This window comes from Formica exsecta, unplaced genomic scaffold, assembly GCF_003651465.1.
Source record: "Formica exsecta isolate Colony F162 unplaced genomic scaffold, ASM365146v1 scaffold47, whole genome shotgun sequence".
NCBI classification, from domain to species: Eukaryota; Metazoa; Arthropoda; class Insecta; order Hymenoptera; family Formicidae; genus Formica; species Formica exsecta.
In genome coordinates, this window is record NW_021851936.1 from 1,030,541 (window position 1) to 1,045,184 (window position 14,644).

Below are 14,644 nucleotides of genomic sequence, written 5' to 3' on the forward strand. Positions count from 1 at the left end.
CTCTCTCTCTCTCTCTCTCTCTCTCTCTCTCTCTCTCTCTCTCTCTCTCTCTCTCTCTCTCTCTCTCTCTCTCTCTCTCTCTCTCTCTCTCTCTCTCTCTCTCTCTCTCTCTCTCTCTCTCTCTCTCTCTCTCTCTCTCTCTCTCTCTCTCTCTCTCTCTCTCTCTCTCTCTCTCTCTCTCTCTCTCTCTCTCTCTCTCTCTCTCTCTCTCTCTCTCTCTCTCTCTCTCTCTCTCTCTCTCTCTCTCTCTCTCTCTCTCTCTCTCTCTCTCTCTCTCTCTCTCTCTCTCTCTCTCTCTCTCTCTCTCTCTCTCTCTCTCTCTCTCTCTCTCTCTCTCTCTCTCTCTCTCTCTCTCTCTCTCTCTCTCTCTCTCTCTCTCTCTCTCTCTCTCTCTCTCTCTCTCTCTCTCTCTCTCTCTCTCTCTCTCTCTCTCTCTCTCTCTCTCTCTCTCTCTCTCTCTCTCTCTCTCTCTCTCTCTCTCTCTCTCTCTCTCTCTCTCTCTCTCTCTCTCTCTCTCTCTCTCTCTCTCTCTCTCTCTCTCTCTCTCTCTCTCTCTCTCTCTCTCTCTCTCTCTCTCTCTCTCTCTCTCTCTCTCTCTCTCTCTCTCTCTCTCTCTCTCTCTCTCTCTCTCTCTCTCTCTCTCTCTCTCTCTCTCTCTCTCTCTCTCTCTCTCTCTCTCTCTCTCTCTCTCTCTCTCTCTCTCTCTCTCTCTCTCTCTCTCTCTCTCTCTCTCTCTCTCTCTCTCTCTCTCTCTCTCTCTCTCTCTCTCTCTCTCTCTCTCTCTCTCTCTCTCTCTCTCTCTCTCTCTCTCTCTCTCTCTCTCTCTCTCTCCGTTTCTCTCTCTCTCTCTCTCTCTCTCTCTCTCTCTCTCTCTCTCTCTCTCACGCATACACACATATACATCTATATTTTCAAAATAAAGTGTAAAAGTCTAGTCAAAAATCATAAGTTATGCTCAAGACTTATGTATATATGCGTTTCAATCTTTATATTAGTTTAAAAAAAATATAAAATATGCAAAATTGTGAATTATATTTGCGCACGACAGTAATGTGTATGCAAAATAAATCGTATCATAAATACAAATATATGTTGATATGCACTTAATCATTAAATATAGATTATCGAAACAGCGCGATAATAGAAAAAATGATATGAGCGAGATGTTTTACGTAATCGAGGCGAGAGTTCACGGAGATGTCAGTAATCCGTGAATCGGGAATGCCCCTCATTCTATATTACGAAGGCATCGATCTTAACAGCCGTTTGCTGCTGAAAGATAAAGACTTTCTTTGTATTTGTAAAAAAAATAAAAAGCCGGTGATGTCCCGTAGAAATGACGCAGGCTACAGCCTGTAAATCCTAAATCTTATTTAAGTGTCAACCTTTCTCGTATTTGATACATACACACAGAAAAATATTATTCTATTGCTAAGTAAAATGATTACTCAGTTTACTTTACTTCTTTTAAGTAACAGTTATCTTTAACAAAGAATATTTTCTTAATAATAGTCTTAAAATAGACTTGTCACAAATTTTAGAAATACTCATTATCATGTACTCAAAAAAAGTAAATAGTTTCTTTTGAAGAATATTATCAAATTTTATCGAAGGAAAGTCAGATATGGTTAATTTAATGTAAGAAAATTTATTAGATCAGAAAAATTTAATGTATTTCTTTCAATTATATAATTTAATATTCTTGATTGAAATATTAAATTTATTAGGATTCAGAATATATTTTGAATAAATTTGATACTTATGATGAACTTATGATAGATTTGCGGATATATGAACTTATGAAATACTTGAAACAAGTAATATTTACTTGTATATAATATGTATTTTTCTGTGTGTAGTCTCATCTGCGCTCAATGGATTCACTTACTATTTTCTTTTAGTCTTTTCTCTTGTTTGCTTTTTTAATTAATAATCAAAATGAAGCTGTTTGCTTTAAGTTTGACCTTATCTCACTTATCATTACTTTCGCATCTACTGGAAGAAATTAATAGACATAAAACGAAATCTGTAAGTACTTATTAAATACTGAATAATTTACATATAAGATAATTTGATTTAATTATTGTTATAACTATATTACATTACGCAAAAAAAAATTGAGAGAAGGGCCACTTTCTTCCTTCTACAGAAAAGGCAATTTTCAATTGGCTGCAACTTTGTCGCATATAATCGGATTGAGATCAATAAAAAAGCGTTACAAAACTTGAAGTTTCTAGTTTCAGAATCTTTTAGTCGAGTTCAATTCTTTTTATTTGTTACAAAATTACATTATGAGAAAGCGATGTCCGTCAATTGACCAAATTTTTCAAAAGTTTGTCAAAGTGTACCGAAGAAAAAAAAATTGTAGCACAATTTCGTTAACTAGATTTTAAACAGCATAGTTTTATATTTAATTTGCTTTTTTAATGAATGTCCTACGATCTTCTTTCGCCGAGTTATTCACTGAAGTAAAATCGATTTATTGACTTTGAGCTAGTGAAAAAATTATCGCACAGTTTATCGTACGATTATTAAAAAAGCAATTTAAAGAGAATAAAAAAGTAAAAAAGTCGACATTTTAAAATGCACTAATTGCCTTTTCAATCAATATCCATTGTTAAAATGTAATCGTTACTTTAAAATCAAGTAAAAATTGCACTTTTATCCTTTTTTATTTAAATCAATGCAAATTAATGAAAAAACGCTAACATTTTTATGAACTTTACAATATTTACAAGTAAAAAGTATCCCAATTACTCGTGCAAAAGGCCGAAGCAATTAGTGTATTTTAAAATGCCGACTTTTTTACTTTTTTAATAATCATTGTGCGATAATTTTTTCACTAGTTAAGTCAATAGATTGTTTTTATTTCAGCAGTGAATAACTCGGCGAACAAAATCGTAGGACATTCATTAAAAAAGGAAATTAATTAAAGGTTAATTAATTAAATTAAAGATAAAACTCTGCTCTTTAAAATTCAGTTAACAAAATTGTGTTATAATTTTTTTTTCTTCGGCACACTTTGACAAACTTTTGAAAAATTTACGGATTTTGATCAATTGACGGACATCACTTTTTCATAATGTAATTTTGTAACAAATAAAAAGAATTGAACTCGACTGAAAGGTTTTGAAACTAGGAACTTTGTAACGCTTTTCTATTGATCTCAATCTGATTATATGCGATGAAGTTGCAGTCACTTGAAAATTGCCTTTTCCGTAGAACTTTACAATATTTACAAGTAAAAAGTATCCCAATTACTCGTGCAAAAGGCCGAAGCAATTAGTGTATTTTAAAATGCCGACTTTTTTACTTTTTTAATAATCATTGTGCGATAATTTTTTCACTAGTTAAGTCAATAGATTGTTTTTATTTCAGCAGTGAATAACTCGGCGAACAAAATCGTAGGACATTCATTAAAAAAGGAAATTAATTAAAGGTTAATTAATTAAATTAAAGATAAAACTCTGCTCTTTAAAATTCAGTTAACAAAATTGTGTTATAATTTTTTTTTCTTCGGCACACTTTGACAAACTTTTGAAAAATTTACGGATTTTGATCAATTGACGGACATCACTTTTTCATAATGTAATTTTGTAACAAATAAAAAGAATTGAACTCGATTAAAAGATTCTGAAACTAAAAACTTCAAGCTTTGTAACGCTTTTTTATTGATCTCAATCCGATTATATGTGATAAAATTGCAGCCTCTTGAAAATTGTCTTTTCTGTAGAAGGAAAAAAGTGGCCCTTTAATTTTTTTGCGTAGTACATGTATAAATTATAATAATGTTATTAGTTATTCATATTTTTGCAATATAAATGTAATAATATTGTAAACAAGTTTTATCACTATTTTAAGTTTATAGAAAAAATTATCTGTATTACAATATACAAATATATAATATTAACATACGAAAAACTAAACTCAATTTTAATAAAATAAGTATCATTTGTAGCTCACATTCATACATCAGAAATCGATCCTTCTACTAGCAAATAGTAATATACCATAAGCATCTATGGATACCAATTGAAACATTCATCTATTTGACAATGAAGAAATAATTGTTAATTTCTTATTGAAGATGCTAGTATGAATTTGGATCATAATGTCCAGTTGAGAATCCGGTAAGCGAAAGTGATTATTTCAAGGTATACAATAGTTTTGAGTTAGTGACTACGTTCAAAATTTTAAAATTGGTGATAGGTTCTGTTGAAGAAGAGAAACCGATCGACACGTGCAGCCGAATTGTGTCGAGGCCAAGAAGCAATTGTGCAAGAACTGTTTTATCGAATGGTGTCGTGGATTTTTAACAAAGAGGGACCATGAAATACAGCTTTTTCTCAACGCTACCGCTGGTATCTGTTTTAGAAAGTCGAGCAAATTGAAAAGGCCGAGGATGTAAAAAGACGAGCAAAGAGATGAAATTTAATCAATGATCATAAACGTGATTAAAATGACTGAGTGTTCGTCAAACATTCTCAATGTATTTAATATATTTAATTATTTTTTCTTGTATTTATTCTAGTAATACTTTCTAGTGATGTTATTCTAATATATGCAACATGATTATTCAGCACAATGATACTACATAATAAAAGATATTTGAAAAAATATTTTAATATATGTTTTCATCGAAGAAAATATACGGTTTTGCATATCATCCTTGTATGAGAACCATGTTCAATTTTCTCTGAATTGTTTTAATATCTGAAGAAATATCCCTCTCTAATATTTTCACATTTATTTACAAATATAAATTATCCACCTGTAACATTAAGGATCGACTCAACACCTTTTGCCTTCTTCTCGCTCATCCTTGTGTAAATTCAAGTTCATTTTGAAGACCGTGCCTAATGTAGCTGAAATCAAACCATAAGTCGGTCGATCGGTGCCACGTGAAAATGCGATTTCCACGACAGCAACATTTCCGTAGGAATTCCATCCTGAAGACGCCATCTTCTCCTCCCCCTTTCTCTCCCTTTCGCCACGGCAAATTAAGCTTCCCAAAACACCACGAAACTGTTAATTAAGACTCATTATGCGCGCTGCGGGGGATGGTTGCCTGGGATGGAAGGAAGGTGGCCGTAGCGGAGGATGAAGACCACGAAGAAGCCGGAGGAAGGGGTAGAAAGTGGCAGGGAGCGGAGATGGTAGGCGGGGGTGGTTTAACCCGAGTACGAACTTCTTAATACCACAGCTGTAGTCGGGTTCATTGTGGGATCAATACGGGGAGAACCCGTGGTAGTGGCAGGCCAAGTGCGATTGGCTCCAACAATTGGGCACGGCGATTGGCCAGCACCGGCACTACCAGGAGGCGGGTTCTGTCGCCACGAACCCAACATGTTGGGGTGGCGGAAAAGAGGAAGAGGACATGCGGCGTCGCCGCTCGCTCGAAAAGGACGGCGACGGGGACGGTTCAGAAAAAGACAGCGACAAGTTCCAGGGAGAGAGAGGGTGACACACGGTGTCGTGTCTGGGGGGTTTCAGTCTGTGTTCACCCATGAGAGACACACAACCAGCGGCGACACGCTCCGCTCACGTTGCGAGGGTGAGGGCTCGTTTTTCACTCGCCAACTGGTTGTCCTTTGCCATTTGTCTTCCGCGTTGAATTCAAACACATCGCGATCGGAGTCTTAGATTGGCGGAAAAATCCGTGGGATAAATTGTGAGACGAGTTGTACATGTCATCTTGGACTGCAGGTGGTCCTGCGTACGACGTATGAAATGAAGTGTCGAAAGCGGTGACAACAGTTTTTGTTACTAGCTAAGTGAAGTGACAATGAAGTGTTAATAACGAAAAAAAAATTAGACAGCGTGACAATTAGACAGTATGCTTTATCGAACTGCAATAGATAATTAAAATTTGTCAAGCTAAGACTCATGGAGAATATTGTGTGTGTCAGTACAAGTGATCTTATATGACAAGTTGTAGATCAGTGATAATTGATCCGTATCGAAAAATTTTGAAAAAAGATATCCGAAAGAAAAAAAGTTTTGGATAGAAAAGGAAACTTTACAAGTATTAATTATCGGCATAAGACAAATTCGGAAAAATTTCTGAAAGCAAGATCACAGAAGAAAAAAAGTTTTATGAGGACTGTTACCAGGCATATGCCTAGCATATGCCTTCGTTTATCTTGTCCATCTTCGTAGAATTCTTCGTAAGTAAGAGATATATATATAAGAGTAAGATATATATATATATATATATATATGTCGCAATTTGACATATCTAGCTGATGACAATTATCTGAGTCTTTTCGCATTTGCACAACGCGCTTACCAAGGCAAAAGAAAGGAGAGCGATCGACTTGTGCAACCTCTTGCATCGCTTCAGCTATCTTGAAGAATTAATTGCGTGTATTCATTGTAGTTCATTGGTTCTCGAGAAATAAGAAAGAACGCGTGGAATTGTTTATCATCTGCTAAAAAAATTCTGCTGCATTTTAATAAAAGTGGATAGAATTGTGTCTGGACGAAATTGATGAGCATATTTTATACTGTGATCAACGTAGATGCCTAATCTTTCGTAATTTAATTATTATTTCTTCTGTTTTCTTCGCGATATATGCATGAAGCATTTTGTGATTGTGATATAGCGCTGAAAAAAATTAAACATTTCTTTATAATAATATAACTAAACAAAAATAAGTTGTGATTTTGATGGATGAACGCACGCGAGACATATTTTAAAATTATAAATATCGGAATTAAGTATTATATAATAGAAATATGTTTATTATCATCCCTATGTGTTAATTTAGTGACTTGATAAATTTTTAAATAAACGTATCTCGGACAATCGAAATAATTGGTGTAAAAAGAATATAAAAGAGGACATGACTGTTAACAGCAGCATTCAACAACATACCATCGAATTTTTTATGAACTGCACAATATGCTGTTAATTACAGCGTTGATTTAATGTATCTGTAGATCGTGAATAATTTTAAATATTTCAAATAATATTTAAATCATTGATCGTGTCGAGCCATCGAAGAAAGTAAAATTATCCAAGATATACACATATATCTCTCAGAACAGTTGACAACAATATATTAAACTACTTCACTGTCGAATCTAGTGATTCCGAATGATTCTTCACGCTTAAGCCGATCGCGGTGCGCCATCGACGGAGTTGGAGGACGAGTTAAGGAGTGGTGTTATTCAAAAGGGTGGTGCGACGTTCGGGTACGCAAGTCTGCAGGCCAGCTCTGGGGTGCCGGGCCCGGGCGGGGTGATGAGCTGCTCCGATGTGATGTATCAATATTATCCTTATCTTTACCAGACCCACCGGCCACCGCCGCCGCATCCAACCCATCCCCATGCGGCCCCGCACAGCCATCCCCATGCCAATCCGCACGCGGCCCACCACAGCCCGGCTAGGCCGGCGCCCTTTCAACCCTTCCCGGCGGCTACGGCGACGCATCAGTATGACAGGGTGAGTCTACGTTTCTTTTATTTCGATCATTGGTTTAACATTCTTACCGGAATTCATTGGTTTTGAGATAAGAGAAACGCAAGCTTCTTGTCAATCTCAATAATTTGTATAAAAATCATTAATAAGTTAAATTAGAAATGATAATTATAAGTGATATAAAGTTACGAAGCTAATTCACACAGTCTCTCTCTATATATAATAATTGAAATAAGTAAAATAGATAGATTACTCGATTGATTGACCAATTTACTTAATGATGTTACGATACGAGATAAAATCTGTCGTTAATAGACGAGACAGAAAATTGTGCGAAGGTGCTAATAGAATACGTCAAAACGCCCACATTTTTAAGGTGGTTTATCAGCACAGTTTTATAACCCCGCTGTAGAACGCTTGTATCCTTAAACTGCCCAAAGCAATTAAAAACAGATCCGCCTGCGTTAGTCATTAAGTTTGACGTGTTTGGTAAAAAAAAAACTACGTCTCTATTTATGGCCAACAAACACTCTTTACTGCCATATAAATTAAATTAAGGAAATAACTTTATATATAACTTACATTTCTTACAAAATATATACTTTTTTTATTTATATCTTATATGGGAAATAGTACAATGATGGAAGAGAGAGAAAGAGTAAGATAAAATACATTGTTAAGGAAGGTAAATGTTTGTTTGATTCGAAATTTCGTATCATTTACATACAAACATGATTTAATTATGGCTAAAAATATTATATTTCTTTGAATTTTTGATACATTAAATTCTCTTGAATTCCTAATTCTCGGTCCTTTTTTTCTCGGTTTTTATTTAATCTGCCGACTCTCAGATCGTATAGCGAGTTCCCCGAGTTGCCGAATAGCAAGTAGTCCTTCGAATCACTCGATTCTCGAATCCTCGGTCCTTCGTATCCGCGAATATCGCCCAGTGGCCTTTCTTAGAAATCGAGGAACACTGTCACCGGAATAATATTGCGCCCAACTACGCTCATCCTGAAATAGTTTCGAGATCAAGACAAGAAGGAACTTTTCTCGGGTAACGCGTGGAATCGTCCGTGCATCATTTTAATTTGTCTGCTGGGAGATCAGGCGTGCTTCTGCATTCATGCACCCGTGCGTGCATCGTAGGGTGTCGAGCGCCGTTTCGCTATCTTTTCCGGCTCGGTTGGAAAGTAACGTTTCTTTTTTTTCAGTATCAAATCTCTTGCTTAGATAAAATTTAACTTGTAATTAATGATGCAAACCGAGAAATTCTTGAGAGCATTAGCTCTTCGGAAAACGAAGATATTTTAAGAATGAAAATGTGTGAGAAAATTTTTTTTTAGTATTTTTTAAATATTATTTGAGAGGGAGAGAGAGAGAGATAATTAGTATATATTATATATTACACTTCGGAAATGTTATCAAAAAGTAAAAAATTGTGTAATGGGAGATTCCATCTCTCTCATAAAATAAAACACATATCACATTTACAATCTCAATAAAATAAAAGCTTCTGAAATTTAGTGGCTGGAATGAGAAGAAGAAAAAGAAGGAAAAAGCGGGCTTTACATTTTTCAAAAGTAAAGTTAAAAATTGTGCAAAATTAAAAACTTTTGTAAAATTTAAAATTCAATCCTGGCAGAGGATATTTAGATTAATGCAATTTTTTTTTAGTTTTGTAAGTTTTATTTATAATTTCAGAATGCTAAAGATTTCTTATTTTCCTGGGTATTTGAAATCTTTAATTTTTCTAGTCTACATAACGTATGTAAATTCTTCTTCAGAAATTTATTTAAAATATAATTTTAGATTGACCAGAGTTTAATTAATCAAGGAAAGCCGGCTATCTCTCTTTCTCTTCTTCCAAGATATATAGTTATGAGCATCGTTGGCCCATTTATCTATCAATCTCCCAGCGACATTGTAGAAACACGAACGTCCCGACGTTCTCGCCACTTTTCTCTTTCTCTCCCGTGGTCTCGCGATCGCGAGATAACATCCGGCAAGAGCGTTAAGCGCGCGCGATACGAGCGAAGAGGAGGAAAGGAGGGAAAGCCGATCCCGGACAGCCAGACAGGACAGGTTCTCCACGAAGGAGGCTCCCCCGAGGGAAGAAGAGGGAGCGCCGAGGGGCTCACACCGGCTCATATCCTCGGGGCCCGGGTAGTTCACGCGAATGCGGCGCGACACGAGTTTACTTTTATTTAAATCTCTCTCCTGCTCTTTTTATTTAGGGCCCTGAGGAGCCGCGAGAAACGCCGCTCATTTTGCTCCTTTGCCCGGCCTCTACTCTCTGTGTCCCCTGGTCTCTGAATTAATAGCCGCGCTCTAGTGTTTTTCGCAGTGTGTCGGCCGCAACGTGCATGCGTACGAAGGCGCGTACCGACGTGACGCACGTTAAAAATGCGCGTCGTTTTCTCATGGGACGCACCGAAACCGCCATGCTTTATCGCTCTCGCTCGCTTGGCCGAGTAAACGAGCGAGTGTTTAACTCGTGGCGAGAACTCCACTCGCGAAGAATGATATACGGAGTGTCGCGGAAGCTGCGCGATTTTTTGGAGAACCGCAGACACATTTAATTCCTTAAAAAAAATATTTCGTAAAGGACTCGAGTATCATTATATCAGTAGTTTTTATCATTGTTTAAATACGAAAAAGAGAGAATTAATTAAGAGAACTCGATGTGTACGAATATATAATTATATTCCTTGAAATGAAATAGAGCCTTATTAAGAATAACCATAGAATTCGTAAACTGATATCATCAGCTGATATCATCTTCGCATAATGCGAAGGCTCGCAAGAAATTAGGCAATAGAGAAAGAAATTCAGAGATCGGAGCGCGCACGATCGTTTCGTCGGAGAAACGCGTGCGCCAAGGAAGAGGCAGGTGCTGGTCGCAGGAGAAGCCCACAAGAACCCGGCTATCCTTCATTAGCACTCTCGTTACTCGACTGCCGTTTCTTCTACGCGCAGCGAATGCACAGATGCGAAGACTGCATCGCTGTACGGGCAGTCTTGCAACATCGTCTCAAGTTATGTCACTCGAGAGTCAGCTAACGAATATAGGGCCAGTAGATGTAAAGACGATTTAATGTACTGAACGACGAGTGCGTATCTATCTTAAAAAGTGTACGAGGTTTAAGGAATTTAGAATATTTTATCAGTATTTATTTTACTTTAACACCTAATCTACTGTCTTCGCGATATATAAAATTAAAAAAGAATTGAAACTCAAAGCACCTGCTCGCGAAGGCTTCAAAATTGAAGAGGAAAGATCTAGCATCCAGGCAACTACGGACACTAGGATCCAAGATATATCCGGGATTTGAAGAATTTAAACTCCGAGCTAATAGAATTCAAAATATTTAGAATCTAGGGCACTTAAGGGTAGAGAATTTTATGAACTCGTGTAATTCGGAGCTCGATGCGACGGATCGACCGTCGATCGCGAATGAAACCGAAACAACGTTGTCAAGTATCGCGTTAATCGAGTTCTACCCAGTAATTACCTGGTTTCCCTTCTCGGCGAACGATAATAAGCCACCGGGCGCCTCCTTCACGAAACTGGTAGAGACACCGTGACACACACTATGGCAACGATCGAGAAAAAGAAGGAAAGATTGGGAGCGAGAGCGAGCGAGCGAAGAGCAAAGGCGAGATAGAGTGAGGAAGAGAGAGTAGTCGTAAAAGCGCATTTTTCTCGGGTATCTGGCCGATTAATGAACCGATGTCGTCGCCAGGACCACCCCGAAGGATGCGCGTACGGGACGCGCATCCCTCGCGAGAGATAGACCGACAACGCGGTCCAAGACTATAATACCTATCCTATAACCAGCTCCTGTCCGTCCTCCTAGCAGCAGGTCTCAAACGGACCGCGCCTTTACCTGACCAAGTTTTACGATCGTCGCGTCGAGGTGGCGATGTGTCCTCGTGTTATCGTTCCGGCGGGATCTGGCCTGGCTAAAGCAACCTCCTGCCACGGTTTCTTTTATTATATTTCTCATTCTCCCCCTTTCCTCCCTCCTTTCCTCACGTGTATCTCTTCTTCGTCCTCGTTGCCCTCGCGATTAAAGAACGAAGGACGCCGCTTTGCCAACTGCATGTTCATCAATTTGACTTATGCTAGTCGCGGTGCTGTTTCGGAAAGGAAAAATAATAGCAGTAACGATAAGCAGGATTGCTTTATCAATCTTTCATCCCGCGTGAAGGAATGATTAGAAGTATATTATCTCATTCAATGTGTATAAAATTGATTTCATTAATAATTCCCTTTGATCGTATAAGAATGCATGTTTAATTTTTATGCGGCAATTTTGATGTCTCAAATTTTCTCCAGGCTTCCTTCCTAAATTTTCTTCATATTTTTAACGCATTACGTTTCCATAATTTGATTCACTTGCCACTATTGCTCTCGTAATTAATAATTAACGAGACCATCGTTGAAGCGATCGATTTGCTTTTCAACGAACTGTCAATATGTTGTCATATCTTTCACGCAGTGTCGACACCGCGTCGAGTTTCAAGCTCTGGCATTTCCGTCGCGTCGTATTAGGAGAGATCGACTACTGTCCGGTAATTTGTTGTTCTCGCTTCGCCGGAATAAATTTCCACCGGGACTAGTTTCTCGGCCAGATCGCCGAAGCCCTGCGCGCCCTTCCCCCTGCCGTCTTTGCATTCCATCTATGAGATCGCTGTCGCAAACGCTTATACAACCTGTCGTGGAAAATCACCGCAGAATGCGACGCCGATTTCTAAAACCGCGGAACGATCCCGGCAGCCGAATGGAACTCGACCTGTTGATCGCGAAGTCGCGAGGCGGGAAGCCGATTAAAATTCCATAAAATTATTATAAGTCAAGAAAGCGGACTTATACAATCTCGTGCATCTCAAATCACCCGCGAATAAAGATTAACGATCGCGCTTACTAATGAGAAAAGAAAGTATGACAGCGATTATGCAGCCTGATGCATTGGCATCGCTTAAACATTTTTGATCCGCCAATAATTTATATTCTTTATACAATATCTTTGTATTATTAGTCAATGTACGAATCAAAGATTGTATCGAGACCTCAAGAGACAGATATCTGGAACAACATATGTATTATCGCAAGACATATCCAGATGATTTTAATAATAATGTCCCATAAATACATGTGTTTCTTTCGCATATTTCTGTCACATATTTTCATTCGTTTAATTCAATGAAACAAACTCGAATTTCGGTGGCCCTCCTTCATCATCGATCTCTCGCAAGAGCGTTTCCTGGATCTATATTTCGGGGATCTACGCCACTGTGCGAGCCACGCAGAAAATTCGCCCATAAAGCGCGCGGAACGACCGCGCACTCGTCCGTAAAAGAAAGAAGAAGCGAGGCGAGCGGTGCATTTAAACGCTTCCCGGGCGCACGGGAGTTCCCAGAGAGAAGCACGCAAGACTTTACGCTTACGTCTTTACTTAACCCCTTGACCATACGATGAGCACAGCAACATTTTTCCGACGCGAGATCAGGAGGGAGTCTTCCTGCCCCCCCATCGCATGAATCGCCTTCAATATTTGCCGGCGCGATCACGCGAGTATCTGGTACCGGCGTGGCATTTCGATATCTCGCCGGGTACACCACGTAGCGCGTAGGAAAAACGAATTAATTACGATCAATCTACGCGTCGTAAAAGCCAGCCCGTTCAACCGGCTGACCCTGTCGAAGTCGAGAAGGCGTTACTATACCGGGTATGAGCTACGATCGCCGTTTTCGTCGTGCTCGGCCGAGCAGGGAACATCGACATCGGCAAAAGCTTCTCTCTCCGTGTGACTCTTCTCGCTCTATCATCTGCGAAAATCAACGTGTAGCGCATTGGTCGGTCATTTGCAAAATGAAATACCGAACACAATTATATTTTTAAAATTAAATTATCGAATTATTAGACGTTTAAATTGGAAGTTAATCAAGAATGTCATGGATCCTAGATTCCTTTGGAATCTAAAATATAACTGTTCCTGGATAATTTTGCTTTTTAGATTTACATTAAGGATGTTTCAAATCTTAAATTTGAGGAATTGCATAGTGTTTTATTTCGTCGATGCTTTTGATTTTAAATTTTGCATATTCTCAGGAGCGCTTCAATTACATATATCTTGATATTATATATTAAAATCTACGAGAGATTCTAAACGTTTCCAAATATTTTAACAATAAGTCCATCTTATAAATGATACATAGATTCTAATTTCATTAAATAGATAATAATTTGTGACAATGGTGGGCACTTCATGCAGTTTATTCGTCGAAAGAAACTTGGTATAGCTGGTAGAATCTGTGCACTGATTTTTCCTTGTTGCACGCCAATGTGTGTTAAGAGATAAAAAGGAAGAAAAATTGAAAATAAAAGACACACGACGGGGTAATATCGAGAGACGCTCGCCATGACGACGATGATACTTCAGACCGGTACAGCAACGGCATCCTCGACCGCGGTACGATCAAACGGTGCGGTACGGATAGAAAGAGAGCCGTAAGTAGGGGTGTTGCGAGGTCTCGATAAATTCAGGATCTGGAAGTCCGAGAGTCGTTGACTTTTTTATCGCCAGTTAAACGGGAAAATGGTGTTTCTGCCAACCTCCCGGCATCTGACCCCGCGTGCATATATTATGCAATAAATGTTATCTATTGTTTATTTATTTTCAGAAAACACTTGGCGCTCTCTCGCGCCTTCTTCCATCGAATAAATAAATTTCTCGAATACTTTTTAATGCGCAAAACGAAGAATTTTTATCTGAAATAAAAAAGTTATGAACTTCATAAATTATTAATTCTTTTATTTATGAAGAGGAAACTATAATATTTTAAATTTTGCGGTAGGTATATGTAGTTCACTGCTTACTATATATAATTCTTTCTAGAACAAATCGCATGATTAAAAATATCTGATTTACTCGACTTGTGAGTTATCGACGTTATCTTTTACGGGACACACAAAAGAAACGGCGGTCAGTTGCACAGTGACACGGCGCGCTAAGAAGGGACGCGCAAAACTTTCACCGAATCGTCGCGAAATCGAGGTGAACTCGCCTTACCGGTTTAAACGAAAAAATTAATACGTGACCCAGCGCGGCGGCGGAGATCGGCGACCGCGTGGCTGAGATAAAACGGCGTCCAGGTATCGGGAATCGGGTACCACGAGCGCGCGCCAGGTAAAGACAACACACCGCGCCGGAC

General features: G+C 38.4%; 1 long non-coding RNA gene across 1 annotated transcript; it reads left to right on the top strand.

The window, feature by feature from the left end:
• The first annotated feature begins 3,970 nt into the window (after positions 1 to 3,970).
• On the top strand, positions 3,971 to 4,613 carry LOC115241239. The gene is made up of 2 exons (XR_003884874.1): positions 3,971 to 4,130; positions 4,210 to 4,613. It is a non-coding gene; the product is annotated as an uncharacterized LOC115241239 (long non-coding RNA).
• Positions 4,614 to 14,644: the final 10,031 nt, after the last annotated feature.